At 37.8% G+C, this 23,289-nt stretch overlaps 1 long non-coding RNA gene across 2 annotated transcripts in view; it reads left to right on the forward strand.

The window, feature by feature from the left end:
• The window catches only part of LOC142601660 (uncharacterized), a 175,699-nt gene extending 155,108 nt beyond the window's left edge, over positions 1-20,591 (forward strand). For both annotated transcript variants that reach the window (XR_012835200.1, XR_012835201.1), the window contains exons 5-7: positions 8,898-9,018; positions 16,541-16,620; positions 19,696-20,591. This is a non-coding gene — a long non-coding RNA (uncharacterized LOC142601660). The remainder of the gene's footprint in view (positions 1-8,897; positions 9,019-16,540; positions 16,621-19,695) is intronic.
• Positions 20,592-23,289: the final 2,698 nt, after the last annotated feature.

Consider the following 23,289-nt stretch of genomic DNA (forward strand, 5'->3'; position numbering starts at 1 on the left):
CTTAAGAGCCACTACTCCCATGCAGAAAGTGTTTGTTTCCAGAAAATAGTCATCTGGGTGTGTCTTCATGTACTGCAACTCCCAAATCTGCATTTTGGCTTAGACCTGTTTGGCTTAATTTGACTGCACTGGTGCAGATAAGACACTTCTTAAGACTTTCCATTTTGCCCACTGAGTTTTGTGGTTTATAACTTCCAGCTCAGGAGTGGTGATGACCAGCTGTAAAGTGATAGCACTCTTAGTCACTCTGGTATGCCTGGGAAAAAAAGTGTCTATCTCTGTGTCCTGAGTAAACGTGGGAATCAGAGATACCTGGAGAAGCTGAGAACTTCAAGGGGTTTTAAGAGAAAAGGATTTTCAGAAAAGTGTTCTTTCTGTTGAGAAGATCTCAGCTGAGGATCTCCCCTGCTTCCCAGATGAATGCATCCCGGAACAGAAAAGCGTGAATCATGCTGCTCATCTTAAGTATCCTCATCTGCTCTGCCTAGGGCCAGCGCTTGAGAGACTGTGATATGCACCGAGAATCAGCATTCTCAGCACATGGTTTCACCGAGGTGTATAGGTACCGCTACACGAGGATGCCTGTTGCAAGTTGAGCACACTGAACAGCATGTGGCGAAAACCACTGTAGAGCTTCTCCAGGTACTGCAAAACCACTGTTTTCACCTCTGAGACTGCCAGCAGCCCTCTCGTTCTTCTCTGGGCTTCTGCTCTTCTGACCTGGAGGAAGACCTGTGCTTTGCCAAAGGTCGCCCTTGACTTTTTGTTTTGTTAGGGGAGCACAGGAGACAATTTGGTCCTACCCAGCACCACATGATTATCCCACCTCCCAGCACATAGCACAAGAGACAGAGCAGGGATCTGGTAGCATTCGAGATGTGAGTGTAAAAGGAGCACAGAAGGAGGAGGGCGAGTGACTCCTCCACTCTTTATTGTGGCAGGGAGCACTTATCTGATAAAAACACTTTGTTGCCTCCTCGCACACTCTAACTCCTTTCCCTTTCTCTTTAATCCCCACCTGTACTATCTGACCTGAGCCAGCCAGCTTTCCTTATCTCTGATTTTCTGATGACTATTCGCTATGTGAACTCATCTAATAATTGATTATATTATGTGAAAGTGATGGATAGTTCTAGGCAGACGAAAAGCAGGTAGATATTTGTTACTGCTTTCATAGTTAGTATTCAAGGACAGCCTACTGCAAGGTTCACTGGAGCCACTGCAAGGGCTTTTCTGAGAACTGGTGAGGGAGCTCCCTCCTTCCAAAGGAGGACATTTGTAGGGGAACTTTCTCATTCCCCAAATAAAAATAAAAGTCTTAAAGAATGCAAAGAAATAAATTTTATATTATTAACCTTATCTTTTTCTCCAGGTTTATTTTGCTGTAAAATTTCTCTCTAATTGGACCCCCTCAATATCTTCTGGTCTATCACTCTCAAGTGAATTATTTAATTCATTGCAGCTTTTAACATTGAATTTCGTGCACAAAGGAGATGTCTAATGTATTGTCTTTTCTGTGTTTTGTTATTTAGCTTTATGAATAAGTTGAAAGGTATAACAATCATCTTTGGTACCTTAGAACAGAAGAAGAGTTCTGGGAGAAAGAAATAGAAAAGTTAAATTAATTTTTTTGCATTGTTAACAATTCATAATATATTAATAAAAATCCTCACATGCACCAGTGTTCTTAAACTTCAGGCTTGCAGGTATTTTTTATGTATTTATAATTCCAGAACACGTTAAATGATTATTAAACTGCAGTTTAATATCTGAACATTAGCATAAGCACAGGAAGCTTCCTTTTTAGAGGAAAATCCTGATGCATTTACTATGTCTCAGTTCAACAACTTATACTATCCTTCAGCTACCATATAGTTTCCCACAGCTGGTAGACAGCAAACCTAGACAAACTCCATAAACATCGATCATTTATTTCATAGCAAAGTTAGGGGTTTTTAGTTTAAATTGCAGATGAGATGGATTTGAACCAACCTGACAAAATTTGCAATGAAGTAAATTCTGGACTTCCATCCCTTCATCGTCAAAGCTCGTCTGTGAAAAGTGGGCAGGTGGAAAAGAATAACTCTTCTGGAATTAGTCCATTTCAATAAAATGTTTGGGTCTAAACTGTCCTGTAGGAGTGTGCCAAGATCTTGGTCTCAGAGGATGAGTTAGCTCATGGGACATTATGCTCAGGTGTCTTCTCCACAGATATGAAGTCAGACCATGCTACATGTCCCTCATTTTAGACCTGCCTCTAAAAATTTAAGAAATCTACTGGAAGAGAAAGCAAACCCAAATGTTGTGGTATATAGTTTCTAAAAAGGATTATTTTTATGTTTAAGTTTTCATTCTGAATGTACATTTATTTAAATGAATTAAGAATATTAAAGTTTTCCAAGCATGTCAGTTGGTCTTTAGTTGGTCTAAATTTCCTGTACTTGGGAGTAAATATTGTACCTAACTGCTTGGGTTTTGCTTTTTATTTAGCCTGGAAAATACATTACTGGTTGCTTCCTAATCACGTATTTCTAGTGCTCAGTATCTGATTTGCTAAAGACAATGGCAAAGGTCTTCATGAATTTGCTGAACCTCACAACTTTTTTAGGCTGTATGGAAACAATGGAAGAAAAGAATCAGTTTCTAAATCACAGCAAATATTTGAAACAAGCTTCATAACTTGAATTTCACTAGTGCTCAGTTACACAAAACATAAAAATGTAAAGCTAAGGGTTAAAACTGTAAGTTCAAGGAATAAGTTAACAATACAAAACGTCTTACCTGAAGGATATCAAACATCTAAAAAATCGCTATTAGATAAATCAGAGACCTGACTGTTCTCTAACCTAGTCTGTTGGTATTCTCAAAGGAGGTAATCATTATGTAATTATTTTCTTGAGACAGACAGCATCATCAAGCACTTTTTTATGAATTTTATGACATGCTAATTTCCCATCTGTCCCAAGTAATATAGACTTTACACTTTAGTTCATTCACCATAACTTAATAGCAAAATTGCAAGAACTAAATGTCTGTTCAGTCTTTCTGAAGGTTAGGTATGGATGAAAATGTTCACGTTGTTCGTAGTGGAGGGAGCATTCCCTTTCAAACAGGTCTCTAGCTTCAGTTAGCAGTGCCTTCATGTTGGCAGTCATCAACAAAAATCACTTTCTTGGTATGGAATCCAGGCCCAGACACTTACAGGATTTGTAATACTTATCCGTAGCAACTTCAGCAGGTGCAAACAGATGGCTGACATTTCTGTTAGGCCATAAAATGCAGAATACTACTGTCCTGCTACGCCTAACTGGAATCAATTAAGTATAAAGCAGGATATCAGGCTATGAATCACAAGTCATTTGTTTCCTGTAAATTGCATAGTTTGCTGGGTTTTTTTTAACGCTTCATTTCATGGAAGCCCCAGGGGTGGCAGGAAAAGCAGCACAAGAGGGAGGTAAGTTCATACTCGAAACAGTTTGAACTTAAGTTGGAAAGTGAGCTTTCCCTGTTAAAATCTCTGAGAATAAAGCTAGTTTTGGAGGTTACTTCCATACCCCCTCTGGAGTCATGTTCCTTCTCGTATAACCTCCTGAACTCCTTTCTCAAATATGCTGGATCAATTACTTATGCTGTGCTTATATGGCCAAAACAGAACCAAAACAAATAACCTTTCTTGAAATTATTTTTCTGGGCTTGATCCTTTCACTAATGCTCTAAGAATAGTCATATCAGGACAACTAATGGATGCAGAAATCTGCAGCAGAGGTAGCTTCAAGGGACATTTAAGAGCTTTTTTAGCTAGCTTTGGGAACTTGGAGTCTAATATTTAGATAGAACAAAATTGCTGTAAACAGGCAACTGAGTGGAAAAAGGACAGAGGGCAGAAAAAACTTTGTGAAATGCAAAATTAAAACAAAGAGGAAAAGATTATTAAGAATCTAAAAAACTCCACTATTTTTCTTCCTAGTTCTGATTTGTATAGTGAAATGTAAGAGGAAGATGTAAATATGATAATAGAAATTTCATTTCACATCATGCTCCTGTTTTATGTCTTCAGTTTTCTCTGAGTCAATCATAGCCCTTTGCTAATTACTGCCACAAAGCTGAATAAATGGCAAAGGGAAATAAGCAACATTTGTGTATAGGGTGAGTGTAGTGACATTATCTCAGAAGAATAAGTTGATGTGACAATGTTTTAAATATGAGCTTGCAACTGCTAGTGAGCTTGCATTGCCTGTTTTTAACCTTTAATTTGTGAGAATGCTGTGAATAAAGATTAGCTTTCTTTACTTAATATTTATTTTTTCAGTGCCTTCAAACTGGAGCTGTCATCATTACTGTTGATTAAAGTTGTCCAGTTTCCCAGTGCTTTCTGTAGGTTCCTGTTTGTCACCTGATTCACTCTTCCAGTGCGGAAGAGTAGAGGACCAGTGGAGGTCCTTTCATGTGTTACATGAACAAAGAGGATTTCATAGTCTGTAAGATTCAGAGTAAAACAAAACTTCACAGATGTTCATATTCCAAGACTTCTACCCTATTCACTTGCCTTTCAGATAGCCCTGAGCTCCCTCAGGCTCTGGCCTCTATTAGTTAACCTCCAAAATGTAAGTGAGGAAAGAACACATTGAATCCAGAGGAAGCAGTCAAATCCATACAAGTTGTTGCCGAGCATAAATGTTCAGATCTATATTTGCAAAACTTTCTGAAAAGCAAAGAACTTCTAGTAAGTATTCTCCCTTGCTTTCTCCACTCCCGCCCTCCCCGTGCCTCAAACCACGGGTTTTATGGAGCTTGCAGCGTGGATCTGTGATCTGAAAAACACGGGTTTAGTGGCTGAATGAATCTTTGCATCCTAAAAGAGCAGCTCAGCCCCATGAGATGTAACAGTTCAGAGCTCTCTAGTTGTCTCAGTATCCCTTTAATAATCTTGCATTAACTTCGATGCATACTTGCCATTCAGTGGCATAGGGTATAGAAGCCTGATCTGCCACCCACCCACTTATTCATTCACCTAAGTATTACAATTTTCAGATTAATTATTAAATCTTACTGTTTCTCCCTAACTGCCATGACTATCCAAGTAAGGAATGTTTTAAAATTTTATATTCAAGAGAGAAAATGTTAAAAATGAGCAAAACCCAGATTCATTCAAATTATCTTTTTGGTTTGAGCCAAACTGAAAGATCGGTTATTTGCACAACCAAGAAATGTTTGTTTTCCCATTGTTTCCTTACAAAACAAATAAATTATGACAAATACAAGTGAGTCTGTATAAGCAACTAGTTCAAATCAATATTCACAGAGAAAAATTGTGGTGTATGGTGTATGTGAATTGATATCAGTTAAAACCAAGGAATCTTTACATACTGCCAAGTAAAAACACCACATATGGTTTCAGTATATAGCTTCTATGCTGTTAAAAAAAAAATCCAGATTTTTCCTATAATCTTTTTTTAGGAGAAGTAAGCTGTTGAAGTTACATTTGTCAAAGCTAAATCCTATGTTGGAAGCACACAATGAAAACATAAAATGAATTGCAAGAAATGCATATAGAGACTGATAGTCTGCCTCTCATGAATACTTTTAAATATGTATTTCCATTTACTTTCTTCAAAGTTAGAAAGAGCAATAAAAGTAAAACAATGAATTTCTTTTTACTAGGTGGGCAGCTTTTGCAATGGAATTTGGAAGTAATTTATGTGATGGAACTTGCAAGATACACACCTGAGATGAGACGGAGACATTGGGGATCTTTGAAGGAAAGTTATATAAACGTGAAGTAAGGATGAAAGAGGGGAAAAGGAAATGAAGATTAAAAGATTTTAAATACCTGAGGGCTTAGTAAAAGGAAAGTAAAGGCCTCAAATTCATTGCTGCATACTCTATTAGCAACAAAGGACCCAAGTAATATGATCAGAGTGAGTTTTCTTTTCTAAAATGAAAAGAAAATATCAATGTAAATTTGTTTCTGGCAGAGACAACATGCTTGTAGGATAGAGGTTCTTTTCCATCACTCATTTTTGAATGCCAGCATTCAAATAGTTAGGAAATTTAATAGCACAGGATGTCTTATTTGTGAGTTCCTCTAGGGAAGAGCCATATTCTGCAGAGAAAATGCTACTTTACTTTCACCTGGTGGAGCTAACTTTGAACTCTTCAAAAACAGACCATGGAATACTCATGGAAAGTATCCATACAGTGTCCCCAAGCATGTGCCTTTTTTTTGTATCTGTGTTCCTACCTTCATTTTTTTTCATTGCTATTTTTGATGTGCAATGTCAACTTGCTTCTTTGCTATATTAAGATTGCTGGCACCACCTTCCTTGGATATTTGTTGCACCTTTTACTGGCAATGGAGTAAATAGAAATTATAATTCTGACATTAATTAGCTGAGAATCTGTACAATGTTGGAGAGGGGAGAGAGTATAATTTCAGAAAAATCCTTCAATAAGAGTCATTTAGAAAGATCTGTCATGGCTGTTGGATTTAAACACTGAAAAAGAAAAAGGTAGCTGGGACATCTGAACATTTCAGAAGGTGGGGAAGCCATTATTAACAAAAGACTAGCTAGAGTGGCTAAGAAGCAGCCTGGTGGCTACAGCAGAATGGAGCAAGATGGTTGAGGGTCATTTAATCACTTTGGCAGAGCACTCACTGTGCTCTGGAGATCCTAACAGAATCAGAAATCTCCCAGAACAACTCTTTGCCACAAATGAGTACATAATAAGCTGAGATGTGATAAAATTCTCGAAAAGCGCAATGGTGTGGTTATTTATACCCGAATTTTACAAGAGGAAGTGGAGATATTTATGAATCACTACTAAGTCAAATACTCTGATTCTCACAAAAGGCTTCTAATTTGTCGTGACTTGCCACAAAGTAGGGATGAATAAAATCAGGAAATTAAAGAATGCCACATCCTTTCAGAGTGAGAGAAAGGAAGTAAACTGAAAGTAGAATTGGATTGACCGCAGGTAGCATGCTATCTTTCATGAGAGTAGGAATGGACCTCATGGGCATCTTGGTTCTTTGGGAAAGAGTCAGCTTGACTATGTGCTGGACACTTATCCAAGTGCTTCTTTGATTTAGATTACTAAATGCTTGAGACCTGAAGTCTCAAAAATGAAGTTGCAGAAACCCTGACAAATCTACTTGAAAGAACAATACATTTCTAACGTGAATAATTCTGACAATACTGAAGGAAAAGTGAGATCTAAATGCTATTTCTGAGATAAATAAGAAAACTCTGAGTTGTCAGCAAATGCATTATGGAGAAAGAAGAGAGCTAAAAAGAATGAAAAAGCTCAGTCTGGATATTGGAGATAATTGAATATGGAAGGAAAGCAGGACTGAAGGCTAAATCAAAGGGAGTTTAACAATCCAAAATTTAACTAGCCACAAATGAGTACAGCAGATCGGTTGAGTAGAGGAGAAATTAGAAGACAACAACAGAGACTGAAAGATGTTTGATGTCACCGACAGCAAAAAAAGGCTGAGATCCTGACATGCAGAAAAGCGAGTGCCAGACAGATGAAAGAATTCGGTGAAGCACATATGAAAATAAAGAACTGTTAAAAGGTATTTGTTCAAAATGTAAAAGACAACTATCCCCACTAAAACTCAATCATCTCCCTCAAAATTAAAAGGGAAAAGCATAGAAAAGCAGCAAGTCAAAGTAGCATACTAGTAACATTTCCTAAGTGGGTGAAGAGGTTGTTTCTGGGTCTATTGAAACTTGGCAATGGGCACTTGATTTTTGTGTACAGTCCACAAAAAAAATATTTTACTTGACATGTTCAGCTGAGTAGCATAGACCTATGATTTTTCCCCTTCTAGGAAATCTTATTGTACTTCATGGTATAAAATTATGAAAGAAATATCATAGCATTACCTGAAGAATTAAGATAAGAATATATGTAACAAAATATCAAAACATTAGTAAGATTTCAAAGTAGTGTGTATTTGGTTTGGGTTTAGTCACACTAGTGAAAAAAAAAAGCAGAATAACGTTAGATGTGGGAAAGGAGACGTGAACCAAGATCATCGCAGGTAGAGATCAGACAGCTAGACCAACCATGAGCAATTCATAGTTGTGTTTGTTACCTTAGATAGGATAAACCAACTTTGATTACAAGTACTACATTCGCTTCAGGTTTATAGATAGTAAATTAGTAATATATACTAATATGTTAATATGTATGCTGATATATACTAATATGCTATCATTCAAAGAGCAGCTCATTCACCTTGCTGTCTTCAGCTAAATGTCATCCCTTGCTTTAATTTGTTATTTGCCCCATATTACTGTATCAGACACTGTAATAATACTCAAATATTTGGTAGATTCTGTATACTGTTAATGCAGAATTTCTGGGTTCTTATACGTTTCTTTTTTTTTTTCCCCCTTTTCATGTATGCTTGCAATGATTAATTCCTCCTAAATCTACTCTAATGCTTTACATTTTTTACATGGACATTAGACTTACAGGCTGTAATTACCATGATCTTTAGTCCTCTTTCTGAACATAGGCAGTACTGCTGAGATTCTTCAGTGACTTGGTAGATTTCCTTGAAATCCTCAGAATTGTTGGTTTGAGGTTTTCCCGTTCCTTTATCTCAGTGCATTCAACTACTTACATTATTATTCTTTTTATCATGGTAATTTCCATAACTTGGTTCCCACCGTCCCTCGTGCTCTCAATCCCTAACTCAGTTGTCCACAATGAAAACCGATGCAACTTATTAATTTAAAGAGTACACAAACCTGTCTGCAAAGATACTGACATCAGAAGGTCCAGTTGTATATGTTATCCCTTTTTGCCTCTTACAGTCTTTCATACCATTAGCCTACAATAAATTCTGCACCTTCACTTTGTTGTTTAATTTTTCTGTGCAGGGCACATAGTTCAATGCCTCCACTTCCTCGGGACTCGTCCTCCAACATGTCTCTGGTAACTCTGTTACGTTCAGCCTGACGCATTTCAACATTAATTCTATTTCTGCATTTTGCTCCCAAGGTACCTGGAATTTCTATACAAACATTACTAACTTGTTTATATTATGATGGCTTTTCTCTCCCTGTTTCATTAAGAATATGTTTTCTAGCTTTCAGTGATGATATACACACTATTTTCGGTGGCAAAGGGAAATAACAGGAATCTGGGGAGACACATAGCTTTGCTACTCAGTTTTGGTTAATGGTTTCTCAATGTCAGCAACAGCCTCCAGTTCCTCTGGCCCACAGTTATGCTGCAAGTTGAACCCGCATGATTTCTGCTGACAGTGTCTTCAGAGCAGGTGATTCCACTTTCTGTATGACTTCTGCCAAGATATTTTAAAAGAATTTTCTTCTCTTCAAATATAAGAAGAATTATCTAATGGTTTCTGTTAGTGCTCATTTTCAAATTATGGACTACATTTTGATTCAATCTGTGTCAAAGAATATTTATTTGATATGAAATAGTACTTTGCACTTTGGTAGTATCTTCTGCTTGAGCAAGTCAACTTGCTTTACAAATATTAATTAAGCTTCCCAACGCTCTTTCTGATAGCAAAATGTAATTATTTCAGTTAGCACACAGGTTAAAGCAGACACATAGAAGCCACAGAAGAGCTGTGTCTAAAACTCAGTCCTCTGATTTAGCTATGAGAAATTATTTGCTCTCTGGTTTAACTTGGCATAGCTGGGCTAATGTTCCTCCAGTCGACATCGGTGTCAGTGCTTGGGTTACCTGCTGCGGTGTAATTCCTATTAAAGGATTTATGAGTAAATTATTCCTCTAGGGTTAGTTAAGCTTTCTCTTAAGATCAGATTTATTCACTATCCATATTCGAGCACTACTGTCTTTAGTAGATGGTTTTGTCCTCACTCCTGGGAAACAGTACGAGAACCTGGAGGTTTCCAAGGACTCTGGATGTACAGATTTGAGCTATAAATATATAAAGAAAAAAATGAGGGCCAGCAATAGTTCTTTCTCTTAAGCTCAGTCTTCACCTCTCAGTTAGAAATATAATCTGGAAACCAATCCAAACCCCAAATGAAATGTTAGAGGAAATTGTAAAATTTGGATAACCAACACATGGAATACTGTATATAATATCAAATGAGCAAACTGTCTGCTGCATGTAATAGTTTCCTCCTCGCTATCCCCATACAAGGCTCTGCCTCTATGAACTGGCAGATAAACAAACAAGGAAACCTTCCTATACCCATCACCCTGTTCACAGGCATCTTCTAATGATGAAAAGCTTTTACTTCTAAACTGCTTAATTATCCGATTGAAAGGCTGTATAAGCCAAAATAATAGATTGCAGACATTCATTTGTGGTGTGGTGTGGTTTTTTTCTTCTTTTAATTGAGTTTTTGGCAGGTGAAAGTGGTAAAGTTAATATATGCAAAATATACCTGTGATGACATATCTTGGAATGAAAAAAAAGTTAAGAGAAAAATACAAATCCTACCCTGCTGATGGTAGTGTACCCCAGGTGAAACACAGTAATGTACTTTGATTATGCTGAGATGAATAAGAGGGGAAAAATGTCAGTCAAGTCATTTTTAAAAAAGATAGATGTAGAGGATTTTGGTCTGTGGAAAACTTAGATGAGAGCACCTAGTGAGCTTCATTACCTTTAGATTTATGCAGATGGTGAGTGGGTTTATTTCAGAGTGAAGTTTTGGACTTATATGCCAAAAGTTCTTATACATCCTGATTTTGGCACTTAGGAGCTTTTTTTAGGATATGGCCCTTATGGCAGGAATATAAAATTCTTACTCATGTTGCATCGCAAACTATGGCACCAGACTTTCACCTTTTTCTACTCTCTACATAATGTGAGCAATTTCACTAATTTAATGGTATATTGCAGTGCTTTCCTGTTGTTGGGTGGTTACCTTCCACTATTTGTGGTCTTAATGAACTTAGATCAAATATTTTGGAGTGAGGTACTGCTCAGGGTGAGTAGGAACATCGCAAGATGTTATGTTCCTATGGTGCGTAAGTCATTGGAATATTTTGAAAAATCGTGTAAGCAGCTGCACAGCTATGTAAAAAACCCTATAGAAATCTTTTGCATCTATAAATTATTTTTCTTACTAAGGAGTCATCCTTTGCCTATTTATGAATCTTTTTTTTTACTCTCAGAAATTTGTTTTTCTAGTGTTCTAGTCCAGTTGTTTGGGAAATAACTTCATACAGATTTACTGCATAAAAATAATAATTAGGAAGACATGCAGTAAGAGATTACATGTGGAAATATACACACATACTTTCTACCCATGTTTACGTTTCCTACGTCTCTGCGTAAAGTGTCACCTACATCTGATTAAGGAGGCTTATTTGTCTTACATATTGTCTTGCATATTATACTGACTTCGAGTTTGTAATCAGTGCCTAGTTAGTGGGCAATCTACTCTGTTGATAATCAGCGGAGGAAGAAGGCTGCATACTGAGAATTAGTTTCCCCTTCAGAATTGTCTTTTAGCTGAAGATAAATGCATCTTCAACAGCCTTTTGGTAAGACTAAAATAGTGAAATAGATGTCTATGCTTCGTTACTGTGCCTTTACTATCTCTTCAGAATCTCTAATTTAATCCAATATTAATCTAGCTTGGTGGTATATTTCTTTAAACACCTATTTACATGTTTCACTTGGCATTATTGACCCCAGTACTTCCATTTTATGGGTGTTGATAACTAGATACAGAGGAAATTTGTCTTTTCAGTTTGTATACCCTGAGTGGATCATCAAGAAGTCCATAGCATCAATAATACAATCACATCCCCATAAAGCACCGTATTGCTTTCTTCAGTGTTCCCTAATTTGGATGCATTTGGGTATTGATGTATTTGCTCATCTTGAATTATAAAAATAATAAATACTGTGAAATCTTAAGCTGATAGTCTGTGAACCTGAAAATAAAAAGAGAGGCTTTGTTTTACATATGGTATATTTCTGTTGTTTGGATGGTTTTGCAGATAACCATCTGTAACAGAGAAAGGATGGCAAGAAAACTGATTTTTCATACTTGCTTGCCAAGATTCATGAATATCTGCTTAGTATGGCATGTTGCCTAAGCAGAGGCTGGTTGGATTCTCTGTCACAGGTTTCAAACAATAAAGTGTTTAGAGCCTGCCTTTGGGCAAGCCCTTTGGCATCACTCTAACAAATTTCTGCACATATGATTAAACTTTGTGTAGAACTGTATCTGCTAGAAAGAAAGAAAGAAAAAAAAAAAACCAAACCCAAGGAAGCAGGTGAGGAAAAGAGGAAGGAGTAATAAGACAGTGTAGGAGAACACAGAGCCAATTCTGACTGCCAGCAAAAGCGTACTGCCTTTGTTCAGTTGAAATCTGGGGAGTGTGAGTAACAGGTGATAATAAACAATAGCACCAAGAGGGACAAAAATGAATCACCAGACCTTAAGGCATGTTACCCAGTAAACTTAGTAAGTCAATAAAGTACTCCAGAGGCTGGATCCAAACTGCCAAAATCAGTGTGAAGGTTCCCTCATATCTTCAGTAGACTTCAAGTTCCATAGTACCTTCTACACAAAAAGAATCCATCTACATATAGTTGTACCTGATCCAGAAGAACATGTACCACAACAGCAGGAGTAAAATCCAAGGGATCTAGCAAAGATCTAATATGGCCAAAAAAAAAAGTTTTATTAACTGAAATACAATGGAAATAGGCAAATGGGGTCTTTATCTCAAAACAGAAGTTTGTTTTAAGCCGAAATAAGTATACTGTTCTGTACATATTTGCATGTAATTTTACTTGTATAATGCTTTCTTCATTTTTTTACTTAGATTGTGGCCCATTTTAACGAATTTCCTCTCAGGTTGTCCATAGGTAGAGGTCTCCTTGATCTTCTTAAGAAAATTGATCTAGTGAAATTAGTATGGTGCTTGTGAGAGAGATATTTGATAATAATTACTATTTCTGTAGTTATTATTTTTGCTGTGTCGAATAGTATGTAATTCCTGTTACGTAATAGCAAATAAAAATAGTGCTATATTAGCACTATTTTGATACTATGATGGGAAAATCATGCTGTGCATCCTTTCAATTAAGGTGATTATTTTGGTTTGCTAAATGGAGAACATTTCCCTAGAAAATACAAAATGAAGGCTGAATGGGAAAAAAGATTAAAAAATTATCATACCGAAAATCTCAGCTCTGCATTCTGAAGATGTAAAATCCAAACGTGGACCATGCTGGAGTCTGACAGACTTTCTATAATGTTTGCTATGTCTTATTTTCTCTGAATTTATCCCAAACAGCTTTTGGAACTCATACTAGAACCTCACCTATTTTCATTTAAGAGGGCTCATTCTTGTGACTGTGCTGCAACAACTCCTATATTGCTTTTCCAGCAATTTCACCCCGACTCGTGCAAGAATCAGAATTAATCTTGTACGGTGGATTATCAAAGAGGTAAAGAGGCAGTAAGCCATCGCAACTTTCAGGGATGACTGTGTATTTCTGAGACCCAAGCTTTCTATCATACTCGGGATCTCACAACAACAACAAACCCCAACGAAAACCCAAGCCGACCAACAGCATAAGGTCAGTTTTTCCTCCTTAGTGACATCAAAGCACCACCTTTGACACCTTTTGTCACCTTTTGACATCACTGGAGCAATTAAAAATTGCTATCTGTCAATATTTGATCATTTACTCCTTTTGATCAGTCCGCAGGTGTGGATGATTGTCTCTGACCTTCAACGTCCATTCCTTTCATCTCCATTCCAGTACTTAAGAACACTCCTGTACTTAGCCTGTCCTAACACTTTAAACTATACTTCACTTGTAGTAAACAATGATGAAAAATCACTAAAGAAATCCTTTTGTTCACTGTGGTGACATTTCCTCTAATTAAATTTTCATCTCTGAAGGTATTTGGGCCTCTCTGGTCCATCTGGGATATGTTTGCCCTCAGCATTGCCTCAGGCCAAATGTATTTTTGTTGATACGCTGAACAGCACGCTGTCCTCAGTGACTGTGGGTATTCCCCACTGGTGGTTTATTTAGAAGATTATTTCACCAGTTTCAAAGTACTTTTTCTGGAGTCTTTTTTTTTTTTTCAAAGCACGAGCGCTGAGTGCCCCCCCCCCCCCCCCCCGATGCCCTCTCTTCTATGAATCAATGTGATTTTATGTTCTTTTCTAGGAGGTTTTTGACCAGGCTATATGTAGACATATGATGTGGTAGAAGGGACTGCGCTTCCACAGAGGTCAAGAGCCACTTGAGGGACTTTTTCTTTGTAATACTTTTCTGTGGTTTAAGCATCAACCTCAATTAAACTGATTAGTGGAAACTGATTTGGGAAGGGAATTCTGAGTTGCGACACAAAGAACAATAAAATATTACGTGTAGCAAGAGGCTTTGCAGGCCTCATTTTATTACTCCGTGGTAGGACATGCCTGGCAGCAAAGAATGGTTTGCATCTAGTTTTACAATTCCTATACCATCTCTCTCAGCACGTGTCTCAGCAGCCAAATTGCACAAGGTCGTTTTTGCACACATGCACAAACTACTACAGTGAAAGATGTAGTTTATTGTCTTAAAAAAGAGAGAGGCATGGATCACTGCAAAATGTAATGGAAGTGTTTTCTCATTTCCATTCGGATAATAGAGGCCAATGGGATGAATGTCTCCATATTGGCTATGCATCATAGATGCTTTTCTAATTCTTTTGAGATAATAGAGTCTCATCCCAAAGAAAAGAGTGCATGAGTTCTTTTCGTATAATTGTTGATTTGACTGTACTACAGCTCTGATATAATTTAGGAATGTGATATTTCAGTAAAAGCTGAGGTTACATTTTCAAGGGAATCTGATTATTCAGTAATTAACATTCTGAAACAATTTTATCATACTGAGAGACCTGGGCAAAGGTAGCAGCCTTCATTACCAGAAACTATCACTTTGCAAATTACTTCTCAAACTTCTTAAAAAACTATACGGTCTCTCCCCCGCAACTTTTGTACTGAAATAAATGCAAGGGCAGCTTGCCGAAAGAAAGGAAAGGACATGGAGAAAAACAGGAACAAGCCACCTGTGGATTAATGGCATTTTTGTGGTTAAAATTCACTAATTCTAAGTGAAATCATGCTGTTTGGAAAGTAATATTATGGCTTTCAGAGTTGTATAGTTTGAAATTTCCTTGCTTTATAAGTCAAAGCTGGTAACTCGTAAGGAGTTGCTCTCTTTACTAGGTTAAAAGTATTGGAATATCACAATGGCAATAATAGGTCATTTAAGAGACTGTGAATGGTTTGGCTGTCCCTATTACTTGGATTGCACGTATCTTACTGTTGCACACCCCAGCGAGGTGTACTGTCATTTCCACTTTTGCAAACGGAGTGAAAAATCAGGATGTAGTAGTGACAAATTGGAAAAATGTCAGTGTTTTATGCTGACTTTGCACAGATGCAAATGAAACAAAGGAAAAAGAAAGAAAGATCGTAGAGAGCAGGACCCGTATTGTTCTGTTTTAAGGTTTCAGTCTTTGCTTTTGGGCTACAAAGCTCACTTCTCTATGACACCTGTACAAATGCAGAATTCCTCTTAGGATATCATCTGTATTACTCTGCATCGGCCCCAATATGAAATCAAAGCCTCAGTGGCAGGCAACCCCCCCCGACTCACCACACCTACGCCAGAATGCTTGAAGAGCCAGGGGTATTTCATCTGGAAGAAAAGTAGCTTACTTGTAAGAGAAAGCTGTGAAGTTATTGCCATGTCTGCCTTGGTAGTTTTGGATAAATTCTGTTAAGGGTTGAAATGTCATCTCGATAAGTTCTGAGAAGTTGTATGCTATCCTTTAGGCTTTTCTAAAACTTTACATGAATCTCTGATTATACTTTCTATCTCTGAAATGCTGTTACACAAGAGGCAGTGAAATTACCTTATAGAATATGTACAGATATATATTTGGTCCTGGAACTTTTTCCTTTTTAGAGTTTTGCAAGGAGAGAAGTTTTTCTTCAGCAAACATGGAAATGTACAGAGCACAAATGTAGCATTAGAGAGAAAAAGAAGAGTTGCAAGAGCAATATAAACCCGGACTGCATTATGAACTTATTTGAACTTTAAAGACTAGTAGTAGCTGTACCTCACAAGTAAAAAACTATCTGTCGGCACTGTTAGGCTTGATATTTTATCTGGGGAGTTCAACCTGCCTTTTAGGTATCATGGGGGCAGTCTGTACTGATGACATAACCCCTCCAGTTCCCTAATCGGAGTCCAAGCTCATGTCTCTTTGCTTATAAAATGAGCAAATTTACATGTATTTAAAAAAAAAATTATATAATAACCTGAATGCCTTTCTAGCAGTAATTTCTTATGCCATGCAATCTCATCTTGAGGCAAAATATTTGTTCAGATAAAAAATATTAGCAAACCAGAAGAGACTTGCATAAAAAGCAAAGAAGAAGTATTTTATGACTGTTCAAAATGCAATGTTCCGTTCAGGCAGTTTCTCCACCTCTTACAAAGGACTCTTCTAATAAGGATGCCCATTTGATTTTTTAGGGAAGCCCTGAGGAAATCCAGGCACCTGAAGAATCTACATGAGAAGATACCTCATCCTTCTGGAAACTTGTCAAAAACAAGTAAGACAAAGGCATTTTTTACTGGCTCGATGCAGTCCAGGTAGGAATGCACCTGGCACTGGATGCAGACAACAGCTGTCTCACCAGCATCCATAATCTGTACTGGTGGCTTCCTGGCTGTACCTGTGTGCCCTGAATGCAAAAAGCATCTGTTTCACATTTATTCATTTACTCAGATGGCATTATCTACATTACTTGCTACCTTTGGACACAAGACTCTCATTTATAATTCATAGTACACAGATGCTTACAGAGAGTAGAAGCTTTGGCTACATTACCTGTCACTCTGAGTATATTTTGTATTCATGGTGGGTAAATATACAAGTATAAAGCTGCCATATTGTGTATGACTATCTATAATGCATTAGCAAACAGTTGTTTGATCATTTATACTGTCATTCTTTGTGGTTGAAATGATGTTAGAATGAAAAATGAAAAAACTATGGGTTCACTCTCCCTGTTTCGCTTTTCTTCTCTCTATATCTCTTTTAGCGTGGGGTTGGTCCTTTCTAAGTTTTTTTTGGAAAATGAAGGTGATTCTGTCTCGTTTTGTTTCTCTTGCTCTTCTCTTTGTACGATTATCATTCAGTACTCGGTCAGCTATTCAATAAGTTCACCAGTGCAGCTGGCTTCAGAAGAAGATGCTTCCTATTCTTTGCTTTCATAGGCTCATAAATCCAGCCTGCTGAGAATATTAAAAGGAGAAAAATACTCAGGCAGGAATAAAGCATATCAAAAAGAGAAAGTGAATGTAACTGGGGAAACATTTACTCAAGATTACATATTAAGCAATTTACTCTTTAGTACTGAAGGAATATATAGAGAGAATATATTAACTGTACTTACCAAGAGCCCACTGTATCCATCAAACACTGTTAAAACCGGTCATTTTTGAACAAGGAGAACATTCTGTGTACCTTGTATTGTTTTTAAAAGCTATTTTTCGTGCAGTAAATATTAAAGAATGTCATTGTCCCTTGCATGAGCTCTCACTCATTTTTTAGGAGGGCAACTTTGCCAGAGATGCTTGACTTAAGAACCCATTAAAATGAAAATGTACTCAGAAGCCTTGCAGGAATAGTGCTTGAAGACATGGGCGCCAAGCATGCTTGGCAGCCTGGAAAGCTTACAGAGCTCTCCTAACAGGAATGCCATCACATTAAAGAATTAGCATAGCCCCAGGCAACAGTCTTTTTCTTTTTTTTTTTTTTTTTTTTTTTCCAGTAGACATGAATGACATTTTGTATCTGAGGCACATTTTTAAATATTCCTTACCCGCACGTAAGTTTTTTATGACTACATTAAAAACCAAAAGGTTGGTCTGTTCCTGTTGACATTTGTTCCTATTCCTCTCTTTCATTGGGCGCTACATCTCAAATAAAGCTCTGATGTTCATCTCTCCTTCCATAACTTTTTCACTCTCTCCAAGTATTACTACTGTCTCCTCCTCAGACTCCTCTTCTGCTAGGCAGAACCTGTTCTGTCATTCTTTCTAATCTCTACCAGATGCCACAAATTCAGCAAAACTCCCACAAAAATCCCTGTAAATTCTTCCACCTTCTCAGCAGTGCCTCCAGATTCACTCTTTGAAAATGCAGATAAAATATATTAATTAATACAAAACGAATCTGAACATTGGTATCTGAAAACCTAAAATGAACTCTTTTCCCTGACCCTAGTCTACGAGAATTGAAGTCAGGGAAAATTGGAGAAATAATCACTCAGCAGCCTCATCAATCAAACCAGCAGCTTAGGCTGCTAATTATTCCCTGGTGAGGATACCTGAGAATTGAGAATTACAAATATTTGGCTCTTCTGACCACTCACCAAGGAAACTCAGGTTATTGGTTCCACTACATGAAAATAATCCATCCAACTCTCAGTTTCTTTCTCTTGGGAAATCTTCTTGCATAAAGTCCTCTGACAAAAAACATATAAGCAAAAAATATAGTTGCTGACAGCTAAGCTTCATAATATCCTAATGGACTCCATTTTGTCCAATGGCTTTGGGCATTTGCAACACAGGAAAAAAATGGTCTTTTCTCCACATTAGTCAAAAACTCCATGTAGAAGCAGCTTTTATCTTTGTTCAGTAGGCTGCACAGAGCCTGCAAATGAGCAGTGGGGAGGCCGAGTCAGGGAGCTGCCATCGTTTCTGGTTTCCTACATACGTGTGGTAGAGTTTGAAATTGCTCCATCCATCAGGCCGCTGCAAATTGTCCTTTCAGTCTTTATTCGTCACAGTCAGCGGACTAATCTCACTGCACCGATGCTGTTTACGTGGGGCAGGAACACTGTCATGACCCGAGTTTGGTGGCTTGTTTCTCAGTGCAAACCAGGAACGAGTTGTGCCTCAACTCTCCTGTGCCTGGGAATAATTACTGTAAGCGTTTTGCAGAGAGATGCCAGGAGAAGAACACGGTATCCTCTTTCCATGCGAGAGCTTCCTACAATTTGTCCCTGACAAACTCCAGATATAGATTCCCGTTGTAGAGGCTGTGAACGGCTAAGAACAGAGAGTGAGCGAATTAGGTCAGAGAGCTGCTAAGCCTTTTTGAGCGAGATCTCAAAAAGTTTGATTTTTAGGCTAGCTGGTAATTTCATGTAGGGGTCAAATAGTCTCTCTCTGACTTTCAATCCACAATTCAAAGTTTTATTTGATTGCTGTGTTATACTTCAGGATATACTCAGTTTTTTACCAAACTATGATCTAGTTTTCAGCAACTGCATCCTAGATATCTGAAGCTTATTGCTGAGTGACTTTGGAAAGTTTGTATCAATGTTATTAGCGTTAATTTCTCTTTTAAAGCATGTGGGAAAACTTCACCGCTAGCACCTAAAAATATCTGTGCAGGAGGTATTTTTTTTCTCCCGATTGCACTGGATGCCTGCTGAACACTCAGAATCTGGTAACATAACTTTCATGGCACAGAGCCTGAGAATCCTCATACATCACTGCAGTCTTCAGTTTAAATCCATAAACACTCAGTAAAGACAGTTACAACAGATTTTCACACTTCCATAAAAAAATGCACTGCACAATTTTTTATATTTTTTTTAATTTTTTTTTTTGAGGAAAGCCCTCATTGCCTCACTGTTCTAAGGCCACTTTGGTACAAGGATTTGTTATCTTGGCTGACAACTGCACTGAAGCCTATCATAAGAATCTCCTTCTTTTGCTCTAACAAGCAAATTCCCTGTTTTCCGAGAATCCTCTCTAGGAAGGCAGTGCTGAATGTGTATCAGACTTGAAAAGAAAGCCTATCTCCACTGCCATTTTCGCTTTTTATTTTTCTAATTTGCAACTCCGCTCACGTCCGGCTCGAAGAAGCAATTCTGCGTTGAAAATGCTGCAGCTGGTTTCCTCCAGTGCTCCCTCTATTCATAGCAAGGGAGGCAGTGGTGGGCTTACGCAAGATTGGTTTAAATGGGAAATCAATACTGGTTCCTCAGTTCCTACAAAAGAGCTGAACTGGGCTGGATTGGCTCCAAGGAGAAAAAAAAGGAGTTGAGTGGAAAAAACTGGCTGCCAGTGGGATAGGTACTCTGCTGCATACGAGGCTGTTTGGGTCTCTGCCACTAAACCCATCACGAGAAGTCTGAGATAACCTGGCTTACCTCCTGCCATCTGTTTTTGAATGGACGATAAATATTGGAAAAATAAAAGTTGGAGGCTTTTTTTCCCTAGGCATATATTAGCTTGTAAATACGTAAATGTTTCTGTTCAGCATCAGTAGGAATTTGTACCTTGTACTGTACTAACCAGTTACAAAAGGGATTGAAAACTTGTTCTGCAGATGAAAAGTGGAATCATTGGTGTGATTCCTTGTTCTACAGCTAAGGAGAAATATGTGATCTAATTAGCAATTCCATCAGACATTGCTCAGTGATTGGAACTTAGTTTCACAGGGTCTCACTTGACACAACTTTCTATTTAATCTCTTGTATTTAAATTTTCTGTGGAATAAATCTCAATAAAATTCACATTTCTGAAATCTGTGCCTGCCTGCCATTTTATTTAAATAAACTTAAAAGAAAAAACGACGACGATAGTGAAAACACTGTAATAACTTAATTGTTGTGTTTTGCTAGATGGTCAGTCCATTAGTTTGGTTATTGTTTAACCTCTACTAGTACTGTGCAGAGCGCAGAGACGTATACTATCATTTGCCTTTAGACTTTCTGTCATTGTTTAGCAATACAGCAAAGATGGAAGACAGATATTTTTACTGAAGGTCCTTCCTGCACTGAAATCAGATTCTTGGGGAACCTGCTGTTCCCCACATAGTCCCAGAGCCAGAGAGGCAAAGGGTGAATCTTACGGGGGGGGAAACAGACGAGGTACAAAAATGACTTTTTATTTTGAATACCTTTGTGATTTGAGATTCACAAAGCTTTATAATACCATTATAACCAGTAAAAATGACTGATGATTACAGGCAGGCAACTTTGGGAAGGCAGCAAAAGAAATCTTTCAACATCAGGCACAACTGGATGTGTGACTGGAAGGCACCCCTGGTAAGTACAAGGAGGGAGGACAGGTTCGAAGGAAGACAGGTTCATATTAAGATCACTGACATTTAAAATACTTGATTAAAACACCAGCATCTCTATTGTTTTCTCTGAAGGTCTGAACAGTCAAATACTGCCTGAATGAAATACTGCAAACTCTCTTGTTGCATTTTCAAGATCCCACTGCTGTTCCAACAGAGTAAGGACAGTTGTTCGTGCTATCCGTTCCTACTCCTACACAGTTTATACAACGTTAATAGTTCTCCCAGCTTAGAGATCTTAAGGTTTTGTCTGTATGATAAAGATCTGCTTACAATACTAACAAAGCTATCAGCAATGAAATCTTGAGCCAAACCCGTATGCTCCGTTTAGGCAATCTGGTTTATGGATTACTTGCGTGATCACAGAGAATAACAATTACCTTTTTCTGTATTGACAGCAGTGTGATTATTAATGTCTTTACAGTACTTCCTGCGTGGAAGCACGAGAATGCATACACTGTGAACTATGGAAGGAATGGAGAAATGTGCTGATACACAGAAAAAGGTAAGGATTGAACAAAGGGGAAGGAGGAGGGGAAAAGAAGGAGAGGAAGGGCGTTATATCTTAGAAAGCCATGTTTTGCCATCTTTAAATGCACAGGGAAAAGGGAAGGAAACAGCAATATATCAGATCTGAATTTCTTTAATTATTTGGTAATTCTACTGCAGTTTTATCCTTAAATTCACGCTAACCCTTTTGTTTGGGGTTAGGCAGGAAAACGTGCCGTAAGTTAGCATTTAATACTTGAAATTATACTGAAGTGTGTTGTGGCCTGTGTCCACACCATAAATTGAAAAAATGTGTCTCCAGTTTCTAGATGGCAGTTCTCCAATGATCTTTCTCTGCATAATTCTTCCCAGATTAAAGTAATGATTTGCTACAGTGATGGGGGGGGAGCAAAAAAAGCGTTCCAGAGTTTTCCAAGCTGGGGTTCTGTGTTTCTTCTTATCTCTAAATGTAAAGCCTGTGCTGTTTCATTCTGTATGACTGACCTGTGGGTTCACAGGTCCCTCATGTATTTTAAAGGCTAAGCCAAAATCTTTTAAAGCCCAACAATGTCTTCATATTAGCAAAAATACGTTAGTTCCCCTCAACTCCATCTATTCTACTCGCACATAGCTTCTTTTTCCTGACATCTGTTACAGAATTTTCACATTGATAATATGAGCTTGGATGTGCTCCCTATGAAAACCACTTTGTCCAACAGCATAAGTATCATTCATAAGTATAAATATCACTATATACGAAATTATGTACATACATACGTACCCACGCAGGCCTTGTTCCACTGTCTGGTTCAGTATTCACTAGCTGTGTGCTGGAGCTGGGTTGGTACCCACAAAGTCTCAAATACAAGACAGTTTGTTAAATCGTTGGATGGCTTATCTAGCTTAGCATATCAAAACCCATCACCAACAGCGAATCTTTTTGCTGGAGAAACAAGACAGGGTATCTCCAGTCACATGTAATGAATACTGCCTTTCTCAAGTAACTAGTAAGTGAGTTTATATCTGTACTAAGCCTTATTTTTCTTAATGGTCACCACTATTAGACAGCTAAGCCATTCTGTGATAGTTGCAACAAGTGCAGTGATGAATATTCTGTGCAGACTTTGTTTCTTCTTTGCCGACTGCTAATAAAACTCGGTGGTCTATAGTCTTAAGCACTGTAATCACAGAGCTTTTTTCAAACCGTAGTGTGCCATCTATATGATCTGTCCTCTGAAATACGGTTTTTATTCCGTTAGAATGCTAATCAGAGATCATGGGAAATTTTCTCTCTCCTCTTCAATGCAGAGAGATCCTAGTGTCTTACCACATGGAAAAACATGTTTTGTGCCACCCGGGTGTAGGTGTGCCTTCAGGATACTGTCCACTATTCAGAAGCCAGGCATTTTTCTCTTTACTTTCATGTTACTTTCTATTGCGTAAGCACTGAACAGTGATTCCAAGTATTTTTTTGTCCTGTTTCCTGGTTTCGCTTATTGTTCTGAATCAGTAGCTATCATTACTTTGATCCCGAACTGGATGTTCAGCTGTTCTTGCATTTCTTCATGTAGTTCTTAATGGTTCAAAGAGATGCTTGAAAGAGTACTATAAAGTGAAACCTCAAGTC

The sequence above is a fragment of the Balearica regulorum genome, chromosome 4, assembly GCF_011004875.1.
Source record: "Balearica regulorum gibbericeps isolate bBalReg1 chromosome 4, bBalReg1.pri, whole genome shotgun sequence".
NCBI classification, from domain to species: Eukaryota; Metazoa; Chordata; class Aves; order Gruiformes; family Gruidae; genus Balearica; species Balearica regulorum.